We start from the raw sequence: 24,418 nt of genomic DNA, 5'->3' as shown, positions 1-24,418 counted from the left end.
CCCCCTTTCTCCTAAGACAGAAAGAACTAGAGAGCCTTTGGGGAGCTGTATAAACTCTCTAGAGAAAGACAAATAGTTCAGTATACAAATGATGCCAAGATAATGGGGTGGGTACATGCATGGGTCCAGGTTTTATGATCCCTAAAGCCAATATAATTTAGGAATACATTTTTTAAGAAAACTCAAAACAATGAATACAAGCAATTAGGTTCAAAAATGAAAACTCATAGACAAGGAGAAAAGAAATCACAACAAATTACAAGTCTTGAAAAACTGATATTTACCACAAGCATCCAGAAAAATAACATAATATTTTACTAATTAATTTTAAAACATAATCTGCAATGCTTTTTTCCATATTTTAGGACTGTTATCACATTTGGAAAATATTGTAAGATTTCAGGAAAATTCAAGTTTTCTTGGCAAGGACTAAAGAATTCTTTGAATTCACAACACTCTAATCGTATTGCTGGGATCTTAGAAGCAGCCCAGACAGGTGGTGAGCCTAAAAACTTAAGCTTTGATAACTTCATGATAAACCCACTTCTCTGTGAGCAGACAATTTCCAATGCAGATTTCAGAACCAGTAGAAAGCTCAGTAGTGAATATTTCTGTGTGGGCAACAGAAGCTAGCTGCCTACCGGAAGACTTCCACAGATAGCCATTTGGAGACTTTGGGAATCACTTCATGTCTCAACAAAGTAAGCCACACAGTATCAGCAGCAATTCAGAGGCTTTAGCTGGGTGAATAAATCTCTTCATCTGCAAAGTAAAAGAGGAACTGCATGAATTTGGACGATGTCAGTCAGTAGTGAGAGTGGCCTGAGATGCTACAGAGTGCTACCCAGAGGGAAAGCATACACTCAAATGCAGAAGATGGGAAGAGTGCATCATCGTTGGTGGTTTTCAAAAATCACTACTTTACTTCATTTAGAAAAGACCTAGATACACAGTGCTGTAATTGATGGTATTTAGGGGCTACACCTGACAACAATGTTTAGGCTTTGAAATCAAGTAGATTTAGATTTCATCACCCAGTTTCAAAATTTATTAACTCATGCTAGTCTTGCTTCATCCGTACCCTCAAACCATACAAAATCCCCTTCACCTCGAAGCAATTTTAAAACAAACTCTAGACATCATTTACTGCTCAATCATAAGTATTCTAGACTGTATCTCTAAAAGAAAGGACTCTAGAAAATATTAACCATAATATCACTATCACACTTTTGAAATTAATACTAACTCTATCATATCAAGAAATGTGCAGTTATATACTTTCTTCTAGTGATGCAAAAACTGAAAAAAAAAATCCTCCAATAAACTGACAAGTGAAAATATTATATTTAAATCTCAGTTTTGATGAGTATGTGACCATGGCAAATTCAAATAATCCTTCTGGACCTTGATTTACCCCTCAAAAATGAATAAAATGCCTGACCCACTTAGTTCTAATTCTCTCATCATTGTTCGCAAATAGCAGGTTACTTAGCTTTTCTAAGCTTTCATATCTCAATGATTGATAAAATGAGAATAATAACTACCTTATAAAGTTGTTATGAATATTAAAGAAGATAAAACGTGTGAAATGCCTGGCATAAAAGTATCACTCAAAAAAAAGTTAGTTATCTTTTCTTTTGAATCCCAAACTTAACTTGAAACAATACTGCTATATGTAGTTGTGTATAATCTATGCTCTGATTTTCTCCCTCATGAGAACCTGGCAAAGTAAACAACTCGCTTTGTGTGTAATACAAGGATCAGAGAGATTTATTGACTTGCCCAAAGTGCACAGCTGTTGAATGGCTGGACAGAATTTGCACAGAAAGCTCCTTACTTCCCCTGTTCTTCTTAACCTGTGATATCCAAAGAAATTTAATGTGTGCTTGGAATATTCTGTTCAGAGACAGGGAGATATATAATCACCTCAAGGAAAAATTTCATTTAGGTTATTTTAAAAATTTTTTTGAAACTTGTAGAAAATGAAACTACCTTAAGAATTATTTCTTGGGTGTTCAGTATGCCAGAAAGTTTCAGTTTTACTCTCTCCCAAAAAAAGTCATGTAAAGGTTTTTTAAAAACGAACCACATTGAAGCTAAAATGTCCAATTTGTTACATAAAGTTTGACCTTTTAAAGCCAAGTGTTTATTGACCTTCAATAAATAATCACATTTAAAATCTGTCAATGAGAGTTTGCAATGATTTTTAAATACTAAACAAAAATGGCCATATTTTCTCATAAAATGAAATTAGAAAATATTACCTAGAAAAAACACTGTAGCTTGACCAAATGCTAATTGCAATCAGTGTTCCTATTGTAACTTGGGTTGCAGGTGGTGTAATACTCACCAAGCTTTCTTGATTTTGGTCTATTCAGAAAGCCAAAGTCACAAAGTGGCTGTGGCTTCCCAGCAGCAGGTCCTCCAGCAGCAGCACAGACTCTTCAGACTCTGGCATTCATTTCCTTAACTTACTCACTTTAAGGCCTTCTGGGTGAATGCTAGGTCTTTCTCAGCTACAAAATCTATTTTTAAAACTTTCTTTTTATCTCAGTGGTTTTGTATTTTTTTTTCCTTTGTAATGAATCTCACATTTCCTCTTAAGATTGTTTCTAGGTATTTTATGTGGTTTGTTGCTATGTGGGTGAAATTCTCTTCCTTGAATTTTCTTACAGGTATTTGTTGGTATATAAGTAAATGTTCATGGGCCTAGGGTTTAATATTCCCTGTGAGACCTGTATGAGAAGATAGAAGTGATGCCCCCAAACATCTCCGGTCACGGGTAACCATTAACTGTAATGGTTGGGATTCACAATGACTTTAGACAATTAGAGAAATGTTCAAAACAAAGGATATAGTATTGAGTGGTGGCAGGTATGACAGAAAACAACAACAAAACAGATTATCAAAAAGAAAAGAATAATTAGCTGACCATGAGTGAGCACAAGGCACTGCACTTTTTTCTGACTGATAAAATTGAAATCTGAAGTAAAGGACCATCAAGCAAGCTTCCTTGTGTTTTCAGCGACAGTGAAACCTCTAACACGACACCCTCTAACTCTGACAACCACCACTTGAAAAGAAATATAGAGATCTTAGAACCTAAGTGATACGAACACTGTAAAAACGAGTATAAGTGTTTAAAAAAAAAAAAAAACAGAGAAGATGGACTTACAAAAGGGATAAAGGAAATGTCCTTTAATGCTCAACATTGTCCATGTACACTGACAACAAAACAAGATGAAACAGCCTTAACCCACAACATGAAGTCATGCCTTCAAGGTCAGTGTTTTCAGACAGCAGGTTTATTAATCATTAAAACAAACTGATACATGAGGTTGTGGCAGTGTTATTAATTTCTTAATGTGCTACTGGATTCTAAGAATGCGGACAACTTAAGTGATCTCAGGCTGTTTTTAAAGATCCTAGTGGCTAAGCTATTCACAGCTAAGAAAGTAAATCAGTCACCTTACTTCTGAATGCAAACAAAAGGACTTTATAGTGGCTGGGAAAAATCAGAACCTTTTTTTACAGTGCTTAGTGGAAGAGGGACACAGGATGTTTACACCCAGCAACCTTCCAGGCCTAGTCTCTGGTGCCTGCTGTGCTTTATAAAGGATAGATAAGAAGCAACTTGGAAATAAGGTAGGATCTTGTAGGATCAAATACAAACGTATCTCTTAACTAGACCAAAGAATAAGCAAGGAAGAGACTTTCAGCAGCTGAGAAATAAACCTTTAGGATTTTCAGATGGATGCTGGTATAGAGGGATAAATTAACTTAAAGAGATTTTGGATCAAAGGACTTGCATTAAGGTTAGTGTAATCTCTTAAAGAAAATATTAAGAATGCGTCAGGAAAGACAACTGCAGTGAAAAGTAGATTTTTTTTTTTAATGGTATATTCAGCATTGAGATGTTGCCCCTTGAACTGCCCAGGGTCAGTACTGAAAAGTGAAATCAGATCACAAATGGCCTTGTGTGCCATGCAAATGAATTGGACCTTATCTGGCAGGTAATGAGGAACTATCTTAGAAGTGGCAAAATCTGATTTGCGTTTTGAATTTATTTTCAATAGTAATGTGAATGATGGACTACAGAAAGCTTGAGACTAGAGACAGGGAAGACTTCTAGGAGGCATTTTAAAAGCCCAGAAGAGATGATAAACCTCTAAGGGAAGGCCTTATGGCAATGGCAATAAGGCTTATGAGAAAAAAACTAATCTGAGCAAGAGATGTTTGAAAAGTAGGTTCAACAACACGACTACGTGTCTAATTAGATGAGAAACATAGACATGAGGACCACTCTGAGTTTGCTGGCTTGATTAGACAGGTGATTCATAGTACAATTAACTCAAGTAGATAATGTAGAAGTAAAAGCAGATTTCGGGAAAACAATAATAATGAGTTTAGTTGAAGATACATGCATAGGGTCTGAGCCACAAACACTCAACTGTTCTTCAGAAACATTATGTTGTTAGGACAAAGAGTTGAGCAATATAGACGTCCATGTGTAGGTGATAAGCTAATTAATAGGAGCTGCTGAGTTGCCCCACGTGTGGAATCACTTCCCACTCAATACACCTGAGTCCTACATCATAGTCTATTGATAAGTGTGGCAATGTAGTCATTTTAAAGGGATGTGTTCTCAACACTCTCACCTTCCAGTGTAAAGAAGCATATTAAGTGACAGAATCCCTGAGAATGGCAATACTTAAGACGCTACTGCTTAAACTTGAGTGTATAAGAACCCCTCGTGAACTTGTAAAAGGGCAGAATGAGGTGGCTCATGCCTGTAATCCCAGTACTTCAGGAGGCTAAGGCATGAGGATCTCTTGAGGTCAGAAGTTCAAGACCAGCTTGGGCAGTATAGTAAGATCTCCATCTCTACATGGGGTAAAAAAAAGAAGGTGCTTGTGCCCATCCCCAAAGACTAAGTTAGTGGTCTGAGTGGGGCTCAGGAACCTGCATGTTGAAAAAGCAACTCCAGTTATTTCTTATAAACACAGAAGTTTGTGACATTCCTTGGAAGATCTAATTAAAAAGAAAAAATATAGTAGTCAGAATTTTGCATATGTGAATTTTGCCTTTAAAATGACCATGCGTTTAACTCGTGTCTGATTATTTCTTTTGGTTTTACAGTTCATGATACTAGTCAAAATCTATCAATTATTTCTCCTGGAAAAGTTTATAACAAGTAAATCTGTCTGCCTTGAGTCATACAGCATATTTCCCTTTCCCTAGGCTTAACAAAGAAGAAAATAATCTAAATTTAAAATAAAACAAGTGGTGAAGAGCAACTGGTTTATGAAATTTGAAAGTGACTAGTTTAAAATTTTAGACTCATTATGCTTAATGGACAGGGTCCTAGACTGAAATTCAGAAAACCTGCATTAGTACTAACCTTTAGCTAATCTTTTGACATTTCTAGGCCTTCATTTTCCCATTTATCTCAAGAGAGTCTTGAGCTGGAAATCACTATTATTAAGTGATTAATCTCTATTATTAAGATTCTGGATAATATTGCACGTTAGATTGAGCCAAATGAAACTGACATTTAGCCATTTTTGACCTACAAAAAAATGGTAATTTCATATGGTTCAATATACGTAGGATGAAGCTGACCTATTTGGTGTGATCAGTCTGGGGCTCTATATCTTTATACATCACAATTGGCTTGCCTTATTTTTCTCCAACTACAACACTCTTCCTCCATGGCCATAAACAGACCACACTCACTTTCCATTCTTCTGGCTCCGAAACTTGAAAGGACAATAACCCTTTTTACCTCTAAATTGAAAAATTCTCCAGAAGGACTAAAATTGGAATAGTTTGGAGTACTATTATGGGCTTGAATGGATCATTTTCATACTCCAGTGACCAGAAGGGTAGAATAGTATGAATGGCAGCATTTGGTCCCCTAAAGGAGGTGTGGTGCTGAGCAGACAAACCTATAGATAGCCTCTATATCTCTGTATGTCTCTGGGTGTGTAGTGATTTAAAATATACTTTACGCATAGAAGGGAAGCATTATGACTAGACTAAACTAAAACAGAAGGAAGAAGATTTGGATTCAAAATCTTTGTGACTTGGAAAGTCATTTTCCTCTTTTAAATATATTTTCTCATCTGAAAAATGTATTATAAATACCTCAAAGGGCTATTATAGTATTATACAAAATCATATGTATGAAACTACTTTGGAATTTGTAAAGTACTACAGAAGTTAAGGAATCTTTCACTCAGTAAGCATCTATTGAGTGTCTACTGTGGGGCTGTGGACTTTATTAGGTTTTGGAAATACAGAGATGAATATACAATGAATACAATATGATATTTTTGCCCTCTGTAACATCATATAGGATCTGGATAACATCTAGTATAAAAATAAGCTCAGTGCATCTTAATTTTTTTAATTCTTAAAATAAACCAAATACTTAAGAATTGAGTAAGAAGGTATACTCCTTTAACAAATGCATAGTCTATATATTATAGAATAGAGATATTACTCAAAATCTGAGCATAAAATCGCATCTTTAAAGCAAATCTTTCACTCATTTTACCTCTATCCTTTTCACAAGGCTATATTTTATTCTGCTCACCTCCTCAACAAATGATTTCTTCCTAAGATTAACACTGATGGCCCCTGTCTGGCTTCTTTCCTCAAAAGTGATCCTGTGGCTAATTCTCTGTGGAATGTTTCTCATCCTTCTATATACACATAACCCTGAATACAGCAATTCTTACCACAAGTCTCCCTCCCATGCTATCTCATCTCAATTTCCCAAAGAAGCCAATTTTGAACCTCATTCATGTTCATTTTTATTTTTATATCTTTTCTTATCTTGGCACAATTCTCTTATTAAATTACGTGGTCCTACCTGAACTAATGCTTTGGGAAGGCATTAATAAAACCGAGACTTGTCTACTATGAAATGATCTTGTAGTTCCCCAGCCATTCTGAATCTAAAATTATCCCTTATGATTTGTGTCAAACTGATTTCTCTGATAGTGGTTTACATTTCTATCATCCTGACCCATATTTGCAAATATGACATTTTAAAATTTTTAACAAGATTAAACAACAAATTATAAGAGACTTTCAGGAACTTCTTGCAAAAAAAAAAAAATACTTGCTTGCCTAGGCATACAAGTTTATATGCCAATTACACATTTATTCAGTCTAAACTGGTTACATTATAGTAAGTTCCTGTCTCTGCCGGAACTGTATAAAATTCCCAGACCTGAGGCTACCTTAGTGGTCATAATGCCGTTACTTATTGCTGGTATTTTTACCTATTGCTTATAGTTTTGTCATGGGTTCCTAACCCACTCCTACTGAAATTCTTTGCCTGCATTTTTTTGTTCATTTTTTTCTTCAGCAACTATTTGCTGAAGGTCTACTATATGCCAGGTCCTAGTCTTGACTGGGTGGGTACAAAATTAATAAGGTGCAGTCTTTGCCCTCAAGGCCCTACAAAGCAGTAGAGGAGATGGAGAACTAGAAAGATAATTGCAATACAGGAGATGCAATAGATTATGGAAAGTATAGTTCCTCCTAGTTCCTTCAGGAAATAATTCGTCTACTCAATTGAAAGGCCAATGTCTGAAAGGCCAATCATACTAGTTCAGGGATGGGCATGTACCTGTCCCAGGCCCATCCAATGACCCAGAACTTTCAGCTAGAGATATAAGGGAGGAGTATCCTGGTATTGCTTTAGGATCACAAGCTCCAAGTATGGAGCCTGAAGCATGCAGATGTTGTCACTATTCACGTGAAGTGCCAAATGAAAAGTTGCTGGTGGCACTTTTCCAACCACGTGGAGAGATTCTATTCAAGAGAGATAGAAGCTAGCATGCTAGGAGAAGCAGAGGCAAGTAAGACCTGAAAGACAGAAAGAGCCTTGCTGATCCTTGGGTCTGAAATGCTGATGCTACCACTTCCCTGGACTTACCAATTTTGTGTGGAGGTAGTAGTCATGGTTTGGTATGGTCCACAATTATCAGGGATCTAAGTTTCTACTGTCTTTCCACTCTGCCATCCTTAGCACTGAATTCCATCCCATGTAGCAACTTCATTTCTGAGATAAAGTTTGTCCAGTCTACTCAGGTTGCTATAATATCATAAACTGGGTGCTCCCAAACAGAATAAATTAATTTCTCATGGAGGCTGGGAAGTTCAAGATCAAGGAGCCAGTAGGTTCAGTGTCTGCTGAAGGCCAGTTTTCTGGTTCATAAATGGCCCCCTCTCATTATGTTCTCACGTGGTGGATGATATGATAGGTCTCTCTTGGGCTTCTTCTAAGGGCACTAATCTTATTCATGAGGGGATACTCTCATGACCTAATCACCTCCCAAAGGCCCCACCTTCTACTGCCATCACCTTGTGGGGTAGAATTTCAACACTGGAATTTGTCAGGGAGGGGAATAAAATTCAGGCCATAGCACGGCTGTACCATGTTCTGGAGTCCCTATCATCCCTTAATATCTCCCAGACAGAGTTCAGTGTCAGTTGTCATTTATCCTCAAGCTTATAATATTGTTTTTCTTATATCCTGCACTTCACTCATATACATAATCCACCTACCTTATACAGACTTTCCGAGTATGGTCTCTGATGAAAAGAAGGGGGATCTCTATTTAAATGTACCTTTGCCAGGTTAAGTAAGAAGTCTAACCTCTCCTTTCTTGTAAAGCTTTTGAAAAAAATAAAAGTAAACTCACTATTTTGGCAATGTTCTCAACTCCATGGTCATAGGAAAATAGTATATTTACCTGTTGTGAAGAATATGAGGTATATCCTAAGTAACACTTCTTCCTAGAAATAGATGTGCTTCTAACGTTTTCTAAAGTGCTCTTCTTTATAAGAGATTTAAGGTCATCCCAATGACGAGATCATTCTCTCTCTGTCTCTCTCTCTCACACATTCGTGAATCCTTTATAGAATGGGAGAAAAAAGGCCCAGAACTACAGATTCATTCACATAATGTGAAGCCTATTTAAGTATATGTGTCACACATTTGAACTTCATCTTTTACGTGTAGCAACAGCAGATGTTGAAAGTGTAGCCCCAATGCAGAGAGACGTGATGGTAAAGCTTTGAACGGGATAGGGAGTAGAGACTTACTGTCATCACTAAATATGCAAATGATTTCACCATTCATGTGAAGTGCTAAATGAGATTAATTTGTTGGTCAACTGGGGCCCTGTGTGTACTTTAGTATATATCAGTAGTCTCTTGGGAAAGGATGTTCCACTTTATGATTAGAAAGAGAAGACTGAGGTTATGTTTAGGGGATTAGGAATCGTGGGTGGGAAGAGAGAATGATCTGTCTCTGAGATCATGGCTCATTCCTCTGGTAATTCAGGAGTGAGCTTCAAAACAAAGGCAATCTAAGGCTAAGAGTGAATTACAAATCAGTTGTATTGCCAGAGAAGTAGTCTCTGCTATGAGATGTAGTGAATAGAAAAACAAAGAATCTAGACTAGTGTAGGTGCCAACTCCAAATGACTGGAAAACAAGAAAACCAGCCATGAAAAAGAAAAAAAATGCTGTAGAGAACTTACTAAAGAGTTTCATGTTGTCAACAGTAAGCAGGTACCAGCAGCAGAAAATAGTACAATTGATTTTGCAGCAATAACTCATCCAAACATCCTAAGTGATGTGGGAGAATACTTAGTACACTGTGAGCCTATGAAATATATTGAGGGCCTTAACTGGGGATGTGGCAGTAGAAAAAACAAGGGATGGATATAAGAAACATTAATAAAGTAATAAACAGAAAAGACTTGCAATCAACAGTGGGTGAGGTAAAAAAAAAAAAGAGTAGAGAGATAGGAGTCGAAAATCACTTAATTACTTTGGGTCTGGATAACTAGAAGAATGAAGATACTTTTCATAGAAATAAGGAAACTTGAAAGGGGAGACTTGCTTAAAGGTGATGTGTTCGGCTCTAAATAATTTGAGTTTGAGGTGAAAGTGAAATGTGTAAGTGGAAATATTCAGACTATTCAATGTGAGGTTGAAGATAACAAGACAAGTCAAGGATAGAATTCTAAATTTGGGAGTTAGAGGAAGCTGGAAGAGTAGATGAGATCACCAAGGGAGGTGCTGAGATTCAAAGATGTGTGAGGCTGTCTTTTCCTTTGTTTTTACTTATTAATCTTAAATATGTAGATGGAAGATATACAATTATTGCCTTGAACTGGTGATCATTTATTGCCTACAATTGAGACACAATGCACCCAGGGATACTTGGTTTGAATTTGAATTTTGGAATTAGATTAGCTCAATTAAGAAATTTAAATACACAGAGTGAGAATATTTGAATACAGAAAGTTGCTCCTAACTCTGTCATAGTGTTATAAACTAAATCTATTGCGAGGTACATTAAAATTTCAGAGTGACAGCCAATACTGAAAGAATATGCGGTCTTCAAATAACATTTTTTTCCCTTAAATCTATTCACAGTATGTTTTTTAAAGAAGAATTTCAAGATCATTTCTGCATTTTCTGTTTTGTAGTTTTAAGTTAGACAAATGAGATATGTTTTTTCACATACAGAGTTAAATGATCTAGGAACACTGTGTAACCCAAAATACCTATGCAAATGCTTAATTGTATAAAGAACATTATGCAAATGTTTAACTGAATAAGGAATAAGATGTCATTATTAATAATGACTTGTGAATGTAATTAGAAATGAGTAATTAGGAAAACACCACAGTAATAAAGGGTGTATTTCAAAAGTAGTACACTGGGGATATGAGAATATGCCTTTTATATGTCCTTTACATGCCAGTAGAACATACATGTGGTGTTCCTGCCTAAGCACATGATTTGAAGTGAAAAGGTAGGGATAAAAGGGTCATAATGATCTCCTAACTCCTTTGAGCAGTTTTAATATAAAATACTATATTTACTTCGGAAAAGTTTTTAGAAAAAAAATTTTGATATAAAAATTTTATATATAAAATAGATATTCTATCTATTACACAGATTTGAATAGACTAGGGAATCAAGTAAAATATAATTCTATTTTGTTAATTTTGTTCTGCCTCAACCTATTAATCAATGGATTTCAGAGTTCATAGTTGCATAAGCGAGTGTTTGCATTGAGAGAACACAGACTCTAGTAAAGCCAGGCAATTTTGAGTTCTGGTTTTGCCTCCCGCATCTGTGAAGCTATGGGCAGTTCACTTAACCCTGCTAAGTCTCGGTTTCCTCACCTATAAAAGATAAGTACTAATAGTACTTACTTCGTAGGGTCATTGGGAGGATAAACTATAAAGCATTTAGAACAGTATTTGGCATAAATGTTTACTATATTATTATTATTATTGACATGAGAAATGTATTTGACCCATGTAAACACACACACACACACGCAACACATACAAGTTATCTTTTGTCATATGTAATGGTTGGCCAAATAAGTATACTAACCAAGGCAAATAGGTAGACAGAATCATCACTTCGGTCTCAGGCAGTTGAACTTAGAGCTGGTATAGGTTCCTCTGGAAAGAGGTAAAATTGAATGTGTTTTATTTAACTTCTAAATTCTACTGTTGTTTCATTCTCCTTATCTCTTTGTTCTGTACTGTTTTACTGTTTGTGGTCTCATTAAACAGATGCCAATACAGCGAAACAGAGATATACTAAGTAGTGTATTAGGTAAAAATAACAACAGTAGAATTGTAGGGGCAATTTGACCTAAAGTTATAGCTCAAATCTTAATATTCTTGACTGCCTGCCTGAAATGAAAATAAAAATGTTTCTGTACTTTGGCTTATCATATTTTATTTTCTGTACCTTGGCTGATTCACAAGACAATTCAAATTAAGAAACAAATGGGACTCTAACGCAATCCCTTGATATTTAAGAACATTGGATTTGGATTACATGTAAACAAATTGACAATTCCTGGACAGAGATTTGAAGTCATCCAGTTAATCTAATACATACTTATATCTGCAAATTATTTTTCCTATTTTCAATCGCTAAACATAAAACTCAGCTATTCTATTTTCAAAGTTGATAGTGGAGAGCTCTCTGTATCCATGAATTTCCTATCTTTGAATTCGACCAACATCAGATTGAAAACATTTAAAAAATGGATGGTTGCATATGTACTGAACAGGTACAGACATTTTTACTTGTCATTATTCCCTAAAGAGTACAGTATAACAATTAATTTACACAGCATTTACATTTTATTAGGTATTCTAAGTAATCTAGAGATAATTTAAAATATACAGGGTAGGGTATACGCAAATACTATGCCATTTTACACAAGGGATTTGAGCATCTGTGGATTTGGATACGAGGGGGTGGTCCTGAAAACAATCACTCATGAACAACTGTATATAGATTTGACAAAAGGGAGAATTTTAAGACTGTAACTGATAAGGAAGATATGGATTATTGAGGGAGGATATTAAAGTTAGAATTGTTTTGGGGGGATGAGTTAGGTTCAAAACACACAAGAATTACAGATTTCAGAAGTATATAGAGATAGAGAAAAAAATTCAAACCATAAAAAGAGTGGATGCTGTAGCTTGTGGAATATTACCCTTATTCTACACATCTTCACCAATCTGTTGAAAGTAATTTCTAACCACACGGGCTAGAGAAGGAGGTAAGTAGAGGAGAGCAGGAGAAAAAAATGATGGTATGCTGAAAAACATACTTTGCCAATTATAGATGTAACTATGATTTGTGTACAAGCTATATCTATCCAAAAGACCACGTCAATATCACAGCAAGTGTAGAGGGAATGAATATATAGAAAATCTTCACCATAACACCTCAAATCTCTGCCAGGAATGTCCTGAATTTCATCCATTAATACTGCCTTAGGCAAAGGATGTCCTGTAAACACTGCATACCAAACAAATCAAATCTAACACTTTGAGTATGCTTTTTATTTTCATAAAAGTCTTTATAGCTTCTGGCTTCATTTACCTTTCAAATAAAAACAAATGAGTTGAGTTTATCATTATAACTAAGAAATTTAAATTCTTTCAGCATTTAAGTGATAGGAAAAGGCCCAAATTGAGATCAACTTTCAGCATGGTACCTAGGGTAAGTAAAACAGGTACTAATGAAAAATGATTAATTCAGAGCTGCCATAACTAAAATGTTAGCCTACATCACGAATCAGTTGGAAGAGAAAAATGCATTTGAAGGTTAATGGTTTTAGAAAGATAGTTCAAAAGTGAAAAATTGAGTTAGGCTACAAAAAATTATTTGCTTTGTTATTATTCTATTACTACACTACTCACACAATGCCAAGCCAAGAGGTTGAAATATAAGAAAAGCTGGCTAATCAACAGTTATTTTAAACAAACGTAAGTGAATTTTAACATTGTACAGTTATACCCACATGATGTCTACATGGTGAGTTTTGACATATTAGTCATAGCCTAAATAACATCTTTAAAAATAACTGACGTGAAATAAGAATGAGGATTTACTTTGCCTTATTTTGATAAACCTGTGTCCATTTTCCTTTATCTTTATTCACATATTGATAAATATAGTGAATTTCAAATTTAAACATGGTTTGATCAGTATTAAAGATTATTGTATAGTTATTAATGTAACATATTTTATTAACTCAGTGCAAAAAATATATTTGGAATGTTGACCTCGTGAAGATGGCATGCATTTTTTAGGCAAATAATTACTCCAAATACAGAGTTTATCAGCATGAGAAAACAGTGAAAAAATGGTGTTAATAATATAGGTAGGATATATTAATGAAAAATGTATGGTAAGACAAATGTAACCCAGAATAAATCTAAAAGCAAGTCCTATTCTTTTGGGTAAAAGCCCTTACAATATGTTTATACCTACAATAAGTGATATAATATCATTATATCTACAATATTTCAGATTTAATACAAACTCAACTTATAAGGTTGATCATTTTCATTGTTTTAATAGTTCTTAGCTTTCCATTCTTAGCTCATAAGAAAATAGGAGGTATCTTTCTCTGAAGCAAGTGAACTCATGAGAAAAGTCTTGAATTTTCAAGTTATAGATTAAGTGTTCACATTGTTTGCAACTAAGTCACAGTTAAATTGCTTCAGAAATGTTTAGCAGATTGCTGTATAGCAGGATAACACAGTTTGAACCATAGTTTCTTGAATACATCTTGCTGGGAGCTTATTTCATTCAAATGATGAAGGCAGCTGAAGCATGATATTTGAATCAGCCACATTTTGCTCTAATAAAGGAGAATTTTAGGAAGCTCTAGTTGTGATAGGCAACAAAGTAAAGCAATTCAAACGTGGATCTTATATTTTATACAATTCAGACTGCTTGCATATGTGTGTGTAGTGATAAGATACTTTAAAAATAAAATTTCATTTGGCAAGAGGCTTACAGTTAAACTGTAAAAGCAATACACAGATCATGTGAATTACCAGCATATAAAAATAAATATGCAAATGACTGTAATACTGCCAAAATAGCATCTTTGATAGGAAACCCTTCATAAGAATCTTTATAAAGTGACATATTTTAAAATCGTTTTTATATTTTATAAGTACTTACAACTAGCAGTTGTTACTTTTAATTAGAAAATACACATTTTCAGCCACACCTGAATAAGCAGTATGTATGCACATAAAGAATGGATACATATATACACTTCTATTATAAATTTTAAAAATCATCAAACAAGTTCTTATCAAGCACTTTCTACTCATATTAAACTTTATATTTTACTGGATGCTGTGAAGATTACAGAAGTAACGTTTTCACTCAAGCAGCTCAAAATCTACATGGGAAACACAGGACTGAATGGAACTGGGTCCTAATGTGTGTATGCAGGTATAATCCCAGTAAATTTTAGATACTCCATAAATTTTGTGAAATGAGTGAATGAATTATAAAAGCTAAACTGGTTTTTCGTTTTGTTTTGTTTTTGAGATGGATTCTCAGTCTCTCTTCCAGGCTGGAGTGCAGTGGTGTGTGATCTAGGCTCCCTGTAACCTCTGCCTCCCAGGTTCAAGTGATTCTCCTGGCTCAGACTCCTGAGTAGCTGGGACTACAGGTGTGTGCCACCATGCTGGCTATTTGTGTGTGTGTGTGTGTGTGTGTGTGTGTGTGTGTGTATTTTTAGTAGAGACAGGGTTTCACCATGTTGGCCAGGCGGGTCTCAAACTCCTGACTTAAGGTGATCTGCTTGCTTCGCCCTCCTAAAGTGCTGGTATTACAGGTGTAAGCCACTCCTCCTGGCCAAGCTAAACTGTTTTTAATCACTCACTTTAGATAACTTAAATATTTCAAAAAATTCTATCATGGGAAATTTGAGAAGAGGGCCTATTTAAATATCTGACATGGAATGTATGTTCTAGTTAAATATTGCCATGTATTTATTGCCATGTATATCTATTATTCTGTCTCCCCAACCCCCAACCAAACCAACCAACCGACCGTTTTATTATGCTTACAAATTCTATGATTTGGGAGTTTGTAAAGGGCATAGTGCAGATTGTCTCTTTCCATGATGTCTAGGACCTCAAATAGGATGCTTCTAACAGCTGGAAGCAACTTGAACTGATGGGGGCTGGAAGAGCTGACAATGGAAGATCTCTTACCAAGAAGAAAATAGGTCTTTACTCTCCTGTCTGGTGACTAGGCTGGGATGATTTGAAGGCTAGGCTCAGCTCGGACCATCGACCACAACACCTATATATATGGGTTTTCCATGAAGCTTTGACTTCTTACAGAACGGTGGCTGGGTTCTAAGAAGGTTCAAGCTAGGAGGGAGTTTTCTAAGAATTTGCTGTCTTTTTTTTTTTTTTATAACTGATACAAATAATACATTTTCTCTGAAGCTCGCATTTTAAAGCCTGAGAAGTAGAATGCTTTACCAATGGCAAAAATCAATGACTCAAATACCTATGAAGTAGATGCTGTGAATTGTCCGTCAAACTCCACCCTGTCCCTGTTCTTAAGGAAGAGTTGTAGCAAGGTACATAACGACACAGTTAGAGATGACATTTCTCATCCTCATTTGAAGGTAGGTGTGGCCACGTGACATTCTCAGACTGGAATATGAACAGAAATGTGTAATTTTTAGCCTGAGCCTCAAGACATTAGATATATGATCCTACAAGCTCCTTTTTCCTTCACATGAGGTAGATCATGGAGTTCCTTGACCCAGCTTCAACCATGCAGCTGAGAATAACGCCATAGTGGATGATAATAAGTTAGAAAGTGCACAGCAATAAGAGAAAAAAACCTGGGTTCCTGGTACAGTCTTTGTGAGAAAGAAGCAAATTTCAGTGTTCTTTAAGCCATAGTGTTTTGGGTCCTCTTTGATAGAAAAGTTTATGTTTACTCTAATTCAGATAGTACATACACATGATTGAATGACAGCTGGATGTTGAAGAAATGATGGTAGGGAAAGCAAGCTCCCTGTTTTCCACCTCCCCGAACCAAACCTTTTAAAATGTTTGCTATGGTCAATATTTTTGTATCTATTGACTTTTATTGCTATTTTTAAGTTGCAGAAGACATTTCTAATAAAGGAAGCACTAGTAGTAAAATGGTCATGTTTATCACGTAAATTTTTTCATACTTATATTCCTTTTCCATTTTGACATGGCCGGCCAAATTTTCCCACACATAGCACCAACATTTCACTTGAAAGGCCAAGAAGCTTGTACTTCAGCTCATAGAACTTCAGAAGCTTGTGTTTTGGCACCATAGCTGTTAAACTCTGGAAGCACAGAGAACACATTACCATATTTACAAGTAGAAAAACATTACTAATCCAGAATCATCAGAGGTAGCCTTATAGATTAGAGCAGCAGCTCTCAAAGTGTGGTCTGAGGACCACTAAAAAATCTTTTCAGAAAGTCTGTAAGGTTAAACCTATTTTCGTAATAATATTAAGATGTCGACAGTCGGAGGCAGAGGCTCGCACTCTGGAAGGCTGAGGCAGGCGGATTACCTGAGGTCAGTTTGAGACCAGCCTGGCCAACACGGTGAAACCCTGTCTCTACTAAAAATACAAAAATTAGCTGGACGTGGTGGCGCATGCCTGTAATCCCAGTTACTCGGGAGGCTAAAATAGGAGAATCACTTGAACCCGGGAGGCGGAGGTTGCAGTGAGCCGAGATTATGCCACTGCACTCCAGCCTGGGCGACAGAGCAAGACTCCGTCTCAAAAATAAATAAATAAATAAATAAATAAATAAAGATATCACTTGTCTTTTTCACTTGTATTCTCCCATAGGGGTACAGTGGAATTTTTCAGAGGTTGTGTGACATAGAATGAAGCCATCACTCTGATGGCTAACGAAATGTGAGCTGGTATATTCTGGTTTTTAAAATTCTTCAGTTTTAACGTCTAATACAGTGAACACCACAATATATAGCCCACATAAAAACTCTTTAGGGTCTTCAGTAATTTTCAAAGCGTATAAAGAGATCCTTAGTGTCTTTGTTTGGGTTACTGTAATAAACCATAGACTGGATGGCTTATGAGTAAAACAAATTTATTTCAGACAATTCTGGATCTAAAAGTCTGAGATCAGGGTGCAGCATGGTCAGGTTCTGGTGAGGGCCCTCTTCCACACTGTAGACTGCTGACTTCTCATTGCATCCGCACATGGCAGAAAGAGAGCAAGAGAGCTCTCTGGAGACTCTTTTATAAGGGCACTAATCTCATCCATGGGGTCTTCACCCTCATGACCTAATTACCTCCCAACGGCCCCCACCTCCTAATATTATCACATTGGAGGTTAGGATTTCAATATATGAATTTGGAGAGGACAAAATTCAATATGTAACACCAAGGGTAAGAATAAAAAGTTCAACTTCTCAATAGTGATTAAAGCACAATTTCTTTTCATTACTTCAAATGCATACAACTCAGACAGTTAGCATTCATTCAGTTGATTATGTACCAAGTCAGAAAAAATGGTATTTTCTGGTACCCCTTTCAAAAGAACAGTTTATATTTTGAAGAAATGTCCAAATAATCTTATTTGGGATAACAGCTAAGAATCAGAAAAACCTGAGTATGATCAAACTATAGCAGGGAAAGGAGCAGGATTTGCTTGTTAATTTATTGTGGGTGGAAAAAGAGCAATGGACCCAACATCGGGGTGAAAGCCATCAGATCCTGTAGTGTGATCCCTCTTAAATGTCTGGTACAAAGTTAATGAATTCATGAAATGCTTAAGGAGAGAGGGTTTGGGTAGTTAAAAGTTATAGGCTGAGCTTCTGGTCCCTATCAATATAGGCATAGTCAAAGAACAAAGGTGATAGAGGAGTGTTGTGGGAATATATGTGGAGGGAGAGAGAAGCAGGAAAGTATTTGTGAATAACCTTTCAGGGTTCAAATGGACTAGGAGAAAAGAGGCTCTTGACTTTAAAGGCTATGAAACTGGGCCTTCAAGGCAAGCTTACCTAATTTTCTGAGGGCCATGCAGTCCCTAGCTAACAACCTAAATTTCTGTAATACATACAGAAATGCATATATATATATATACACACACACACAAATATTTACTACATAAGAGATACTATACTAGGCTATCTAAGACACATGGGCCTTTTCTAGCAGCTTAAAGTTTAGTGTGAGAGCAAGACTGTATCCAATAACTGTGTAGAGAAAAAACTGCCCAAATAGATGTATAAACAAAGTACTATGGGAAGGTTCATATGAGATCTAATATGTACTCATTGTTTATAATTTGTACATTTGCTGGTGTCAGGATCCTTTGGGAACAATAAGCAGAATGGGTAGAGATGGAGTCACTGGAAGAAGAGATAACACCAGTTAAACTGTGTTGCTGGTCCTAGTTACTTGTATCCTGTAGGCAGAACTGTGGTGTCATGCTTTCTCTGATGGTTATCTCCTTGGCTTAATAGCCTAGTTATGGCTGTTTGCTTAAGCACACACACGCACATGCACACGCACACGCAAGCTTAAGCAGGAAGGGAAATTCATGAGGAGAATACAAGGAACCCAAGAACAAAGAAGAGAGTAGCTGGACTTCCTGGAAGACTGGAGCCAGCAACTATTTAGACATCGAGAACCAAACCTGCTATATTTCCTCTGCCATCCTGCGACCACATATTCTCATCTCTGCTTCTCTGAACATGACTAGATTATCCTATCTATTAAATCTATTGACTTCTCTCCATTTCTACTGCCATGACCTGACTTTAAAGTACTACCCACCCCTTTTCTGCCTAGAAAACTAACACAGCCCCCTAATTTTTCTCTCCAAATTGACTCTTGGCCATTTCAAAACTGTTTTCCTCATTACAGCCATTTTGACTTGTTTAAAATGAAAAATTCATTCAATGGTATTTCCATTACTGCTATGATAAACATCAAAATCTTTTTTAAATTTTATTTTTTGAGAGAGGGTCTTGCTGTGTTGCCAAGACTGGTCTCTAACTCCAAGCCTCAAATGATCCTCCTCCCTTAGCCTCCTGAGTTGCTGGGATTACAGGAACAAGCCACCCTCCCTGGCTTTCAAAATCTTAAACATGGAACTGGATTACTATTCACCCACATTCAGTACCCTTCATTGTGGTACCGCTGTCTGTGCCCCCTTGTTGCTCTCAGGCATGGCAAAGGTTTGGCTGTTGAAAAGAGAAAAAAAATGTGAGCCTATACTTCAAGAACCATGCTTTACCACTTTTCCTTCTGCCATGACAATGATGTTAGATTGATCAGTCAGCCTCAGTCCAGAGTGAAGATGACATGGAGCAGAGCCATGTTAAGCATGCAGGATGGGAGGTAAATAAACCTTCTTGTAGACTACTGACAAGCTTTTGGAGTATTTTGTTACACAGCATAACCTAGCCTATCCTGATACATATGGTCTACACACTCTTACTTATTCCCCCATCTCTTTGCTATAACCTACTTAACCTTGCAGTAATTACAATAAAGTTTCCCCCACCCACATTAGAACTATTTATCTATGTTATTCTCTCTCTCTGGAAGGCTGTTTACACCTTTTTTCCCCCCGCAGTTAACATTTACACACTTATGAGAACTCAGTTTAAGTGTGAAGTACTTAGGAAAAGATTCTCTGCCCTATGTTTAAAGTATTATGAATTTACCTTATCATTGTACCTGTTTTACCAAACTACAAGTTCCATGACAAAAGTGACCAGGTATGCTGTGGTAATCATTATATTCCCAGTGATAGGAAGAATTAAATTTTTTTCTCGTTCCAAAGAGCAGTTTTTCTGCATCATTGTGTACCTGGCAGAAAATGGCTATCCAATCCATAGAACAACACCTTGCCACTCTAGACTGCCAATGGATCAGCATTCCAATGATCTGTTTCCAAAGTCTTAGAGAGAAAATCTGATCAGCTAAACCTGGATATGGTCTATCCGTGATCTAATCATAGTTTACTGGAAGAGGTATGTTAAGCAGAGTCAACATGGCTTCAGAGATATCTCTGGGAATAGGAGGAATTCTCAGTCAAGTGGATGTGGACTGAGCTGACATTCTAAAAAGCAGCTACTGTAGTCACTATAGCTGACTACTCTTCTGTGTTCTTGACTTTATCTTAAGAACCCTGTTCTCAAAATTATCTTCAGAGCGCATACAAGAGAATGATTTCTACAAGGCGGTTTCTTAAGAAAAGGGTGGTGACCAAGTAATTCTTATTCTGTCCTCTGGAGTTTTGCCTTTCCTTAGGCACTCTTACTTTGATTACCACTGCTACTTCATTCTAATCTTTTGGAAGCAGGGGTGGGCTTTTTCTTCTAACACGAACATGGAAAACAACAACAATGAAAGGAAAACAAAACTCGTATTGATTCTCCATCATACTGTAGGGATAAGTTTGAATTTGCACAGTTTACAAATATTAAGGAAGAGCAACAGGGAAATACACAACAGAAGGCAATAAAAAATGTGACTCACAAAATAAAGGTTTCTGGCCCTTTCCCTGGATATATGGTTCCTGTCTCATTTCACTTGAAATTTAAGGAAAAAGAGGGCCCATATTATCAGAATATCTGTTTCAAAAACACAGAAAAAGAAAAAAAAAATTGTTAGCTTTTCTAGAATTTTTCCTGTAACATCTCATCTTTAAGAAAAAAAGATAACACTTTCTATTCAGTCTAGATTTTTGGTCATTTCTACTTCTTAAAGACCTTTAACATATTTATGAAAAATTTAAGAAGGTACCCGCATAACTAGTGATACAATCCAGATAATTTTAAGGACTTTGCCCTCTTAAACGGATGCTAAAAAAACTCTTTTTTTTAATTTTTTTTATTGTTAACGTAAATTAGACTACAACTTCAGAACTATATTGAGGATTGCCTAAACACATTTGTAAACAGGGGCCCAATACAACCCATCTGAATCAAGCTGGTATGTGTTTCTATTAAAACTTTTTCAAGTGTGCTGCAGTCTGATAAGTATGATCCATGTCCTATTACATTTTTTCCCCCTCAATAGAGAATGTTACCTGGGTAGTAAATTTCAGCTTAAATGAAACTAATTTGCTGTTTAAATCATCACATATTTCAGATTATCAAGTAGTTTTAATATTGTTGGCCTCCATTTTGTACTACTTTCCCTAGCACGGCTAATCTCGGAAATAATTCCATAACTTTTAAAACTTTGTATATTTGTTGCTTAAATTTACAGGTGAAATGTAAAATTAATATTCCTTATCAACAGTGGTGTGTACCTGTAGTCCCAGCTATTTGGGAGGATGAGTCAGGAGGATCCCTTGTGCCCAGGAATTTGAGGTTGTGGTGAGCTATGATCATGCCACTGCAGTCAAGCCTGGGCAAAAGAGCAAGACTGTCTCAAAAAAATTTTTTTTAATTATTAACATTGTTTTAACATTAGAAGTATGTAAAATTTAAAGTCTTTTTCTATGGTAAAAATTTAAGAGAGTCTAATGCTTTCAGTTTAATATCGATTTAAAGTTATTATAGTGGCATGGTGAAGGTTAAAATAAGCATGAATGGCAATTAGGAGACTTAGGTAATAGTCCCCACCTCTGCCACTAAGTAATACTGTTGTCTTGCTCCTAAATAGCTAAGGAAACTATTCGTTATTTTTTTCCTACCTATAATAGGAGTTAAGCTAGGTATTTCAAGTCACTTCTAGCTCTAAAATTACATGATGCTGAAATGTGAACATTTATATCTAAATTAATTTTTACAAAGACTGCTCATTGACTGTATTTCTAAGCCCTTGCACAGTTAACTCTTAGTTCCACCATTATTAATTACCTTCTATGTGTATGACAGCCATCTCAAATCCATTCTGCAGTAAGCTGTGACAAAAATAAATCTGTAGGCCGGGCACGGTGGCTCATGCCTGTAATCCCAGCACTTTGGGAGGCCGAAGCGGCCAGATCACGAGGTCAAGAGATCGATACCATCCTGACCAACATGGTGAAACCCCGTCTCTACTAAAAATACAAAAATTAGCCAGGCATGGTGGCACGTGCCTGTGGTCCCAGCTACTCAGGAGGCTGGGGCAGGAGAATCACTTGAACCTGGGAGGCGGAGGTTGCAGTGAGCTGAGATGGCACCACTGCACTCCAGCCTGGTGGCATAGTGAGACTCCGTCTCAAAAATAAATAAATCTGTGTGCATTCAATGCCCCTGAATTGTACACTTAAAATGGTTACAATAAATTTGATTATGCATTTTACCACAATAAAACATGCACACACACACACACACAAAAGCATGCAGTGCTCCCCTAACACTTTGTATGTATTACTTAAAATTATTGTTGTTTAGACATAAGTTGGCTTCCCCAAAGAATTCTCCAGTCACTCCAAGGATAAGGACCTCTTTTTTTTTTGAGGCAGAGTCTCACTCTCACTCCAACCTCTGCCCTAGTCCTAGATTCAAGCAATTCTCTGGCCTCAGCCTCCGGAGTAGCTGGGATTACAAGGCGCACGCCACCATGCCCAGCTAGTTTTTGTATTTTTAGTAGAGACAGAGTTTCACCATGTTGGCCAGGCTGGTCTCGAACTCCCGACCTCAGACTATCCGCCTGCCTTGGCCTCCCAAAGTCCTGGGATTATAGGCGTGAACCACTGCGCCTGGCCGGATAAGAACTCTTAATCCTTGCTGTAACTCCAAAGCCTAGGACACCATCTGGCTTCTAGTTACCAGGAAAGGTAATCATATCCTGGCCTTTCCAAGTGTTCTTTCACGTAAATTTAATTATCACTTTCAACCAAGGCAATATATTAGATATATAAATAGTTGTAAGACTTGTGAAGTACACACCAGAAAAATTCTTTATCACACACACGAGTTAGAATTCAGAAACTGTGGCCACAGAACTCCAGATCTTCAATAGATGTTTGCTGGCTTGATATATGAGACTTGAGAAGGCAAAAGGATAAACTAAGTCCTAGCATCAGCCCAAGAGATTTACACGGAGCGTGTGACAAATACGTAATACTACGCTTCCTAAGAAGTATGTCAACGAATGTCCTTCCTAAGTAGCAACCTACCTAAATAACCCTTACCACTTTCTCCAGGTAGTTTTTAACAAAGGAATTGCACCGCAGCTTCAAAAAATTGAAAGTTACGTGTTTACCTATCCATTCACTGCTCAGACAAAACAAAAACAAAAGCTACCTGTAGGAGACTTCTAAATTCCTTAATACTATAGTGTCATTAAAAACAAACACCTAGATTTACTCTACTTAGCTATATGTTACTAAGTAGTCAGGTTAGCTTTAATGCTTACCACGACAAGGAAAGTTGGCTTTTTTCCTTTCCCGAGGGTAATCCCGTCCCACCTCCTCCCTCTTTAAATAAAGTTAAAACAATCCAAAAAACCAGCTAATTCTCAGCTCTAGAGTTCTCCAGCACAAGAAACAACAGTTGGGCTTCAAGAAAAAAGCATCTTAAAGGCTGTGCATTAAAAGTTGCCAGGGATCCAGCCGCTTACATTTCATGAAAAGTACAGACCAGACCCGTTTGGCAAGCTGCGCACCTTAACTGGTCCAGAAGGCGCGCTGTGGGCTGGGGAAGACGGTGAGCAAAAGGCAAGATTATTAGTTTGGGTTGATGGGGATGGCCGGGCAAGGGGAGAACAGAGGAGTAATCTGTAAGATCTGAGTTCCGAAGCTTTTTGGGTTGTGGAGGTTACAAAAGTGCCTGTTAAAGTTAGGCCCAAGCTTCGGCAAGGTAGAACGGGGGGGAAAAAAAGAAAAAGAAAAAAAAAAAAACCTCAAAAAACAACAGCGAGCAGGCTCCCGAGTTCTCGTGTTCACAGTGAGGCCGTTAACGCAGCAGGAAAGTAGGCGTGTGTTTTCTTCCTCTTCCCGCCTCCCCAGAGACTCGAGCCCAGTCCTTTCCCCTCATTTTCACCCCAGCCGAGTCCAATGGCTGCCCTCGCCGCGGAGTCGGGTCGGAAGCCGCCCCG

General features: G+C 36.9%; 2 long non-coding RNA genes across 6 annotated transcripts in view; both read right to left on the bottom strand.

Annotated features, from left to right (window-relative positions):
• Positions 1 to 24,418, bottom strand: part of LOC103224485 (uncharacterized) — a 173,985-nt gene that overhangs the window by 148,252 nt on the left and 1,315 nt on the right. The gene's annotated exons all lie outside the window — the stretch shown is intronic.
• On the bottom strand, positions 346 to 24,397 carry LOC119625673 (uncharacterized). 2 transcript variants are annotated; one of them, XR_012090041.1, is made up of 8 exons: positions 23,738 to 24,397; positions 23,269 to 23,366; positions 21,699 to 21,796; positions 20,921 to 21,015; positions 16,592 to 16,732; positions 15,910 to 16,058; positions 11,443 to 11,513; positions 346 to 762 (listed from the first exon to the last, which is right to left on the bottom strand). It is a non-coding gene; the product is annotated as an uncharacterized lncRNA (long non-coding RNA). The 2 variants fall into 2 exon arrangements; XR_012090042.1 differs by lacking the exon at positions 23,269 to 23,366 and having other exon boundaries at positions 15,910 to 16,732.

Source organism: Chlorocebus sabaeus, chromosome 20 (genome assembly GCF_047675955.1).
Source record: "Chlorocebus sabaeus isolate Y175 chromosome 20, mChlSab1.0.hap1, whole genome shotgun sequence".
Taxonomy (NCBI): domain Eukaryota; kingdom Metazoa; phylum Chordata; class Mammalia; order Primates; family Cercopithecidae; genus Chlorocebus; species Chlorocebus sabaeus.
Note: the sequence above shows the minus strand (reverse complement) of the source record. Positions and strands in the feature narration are given on the sequence as shown.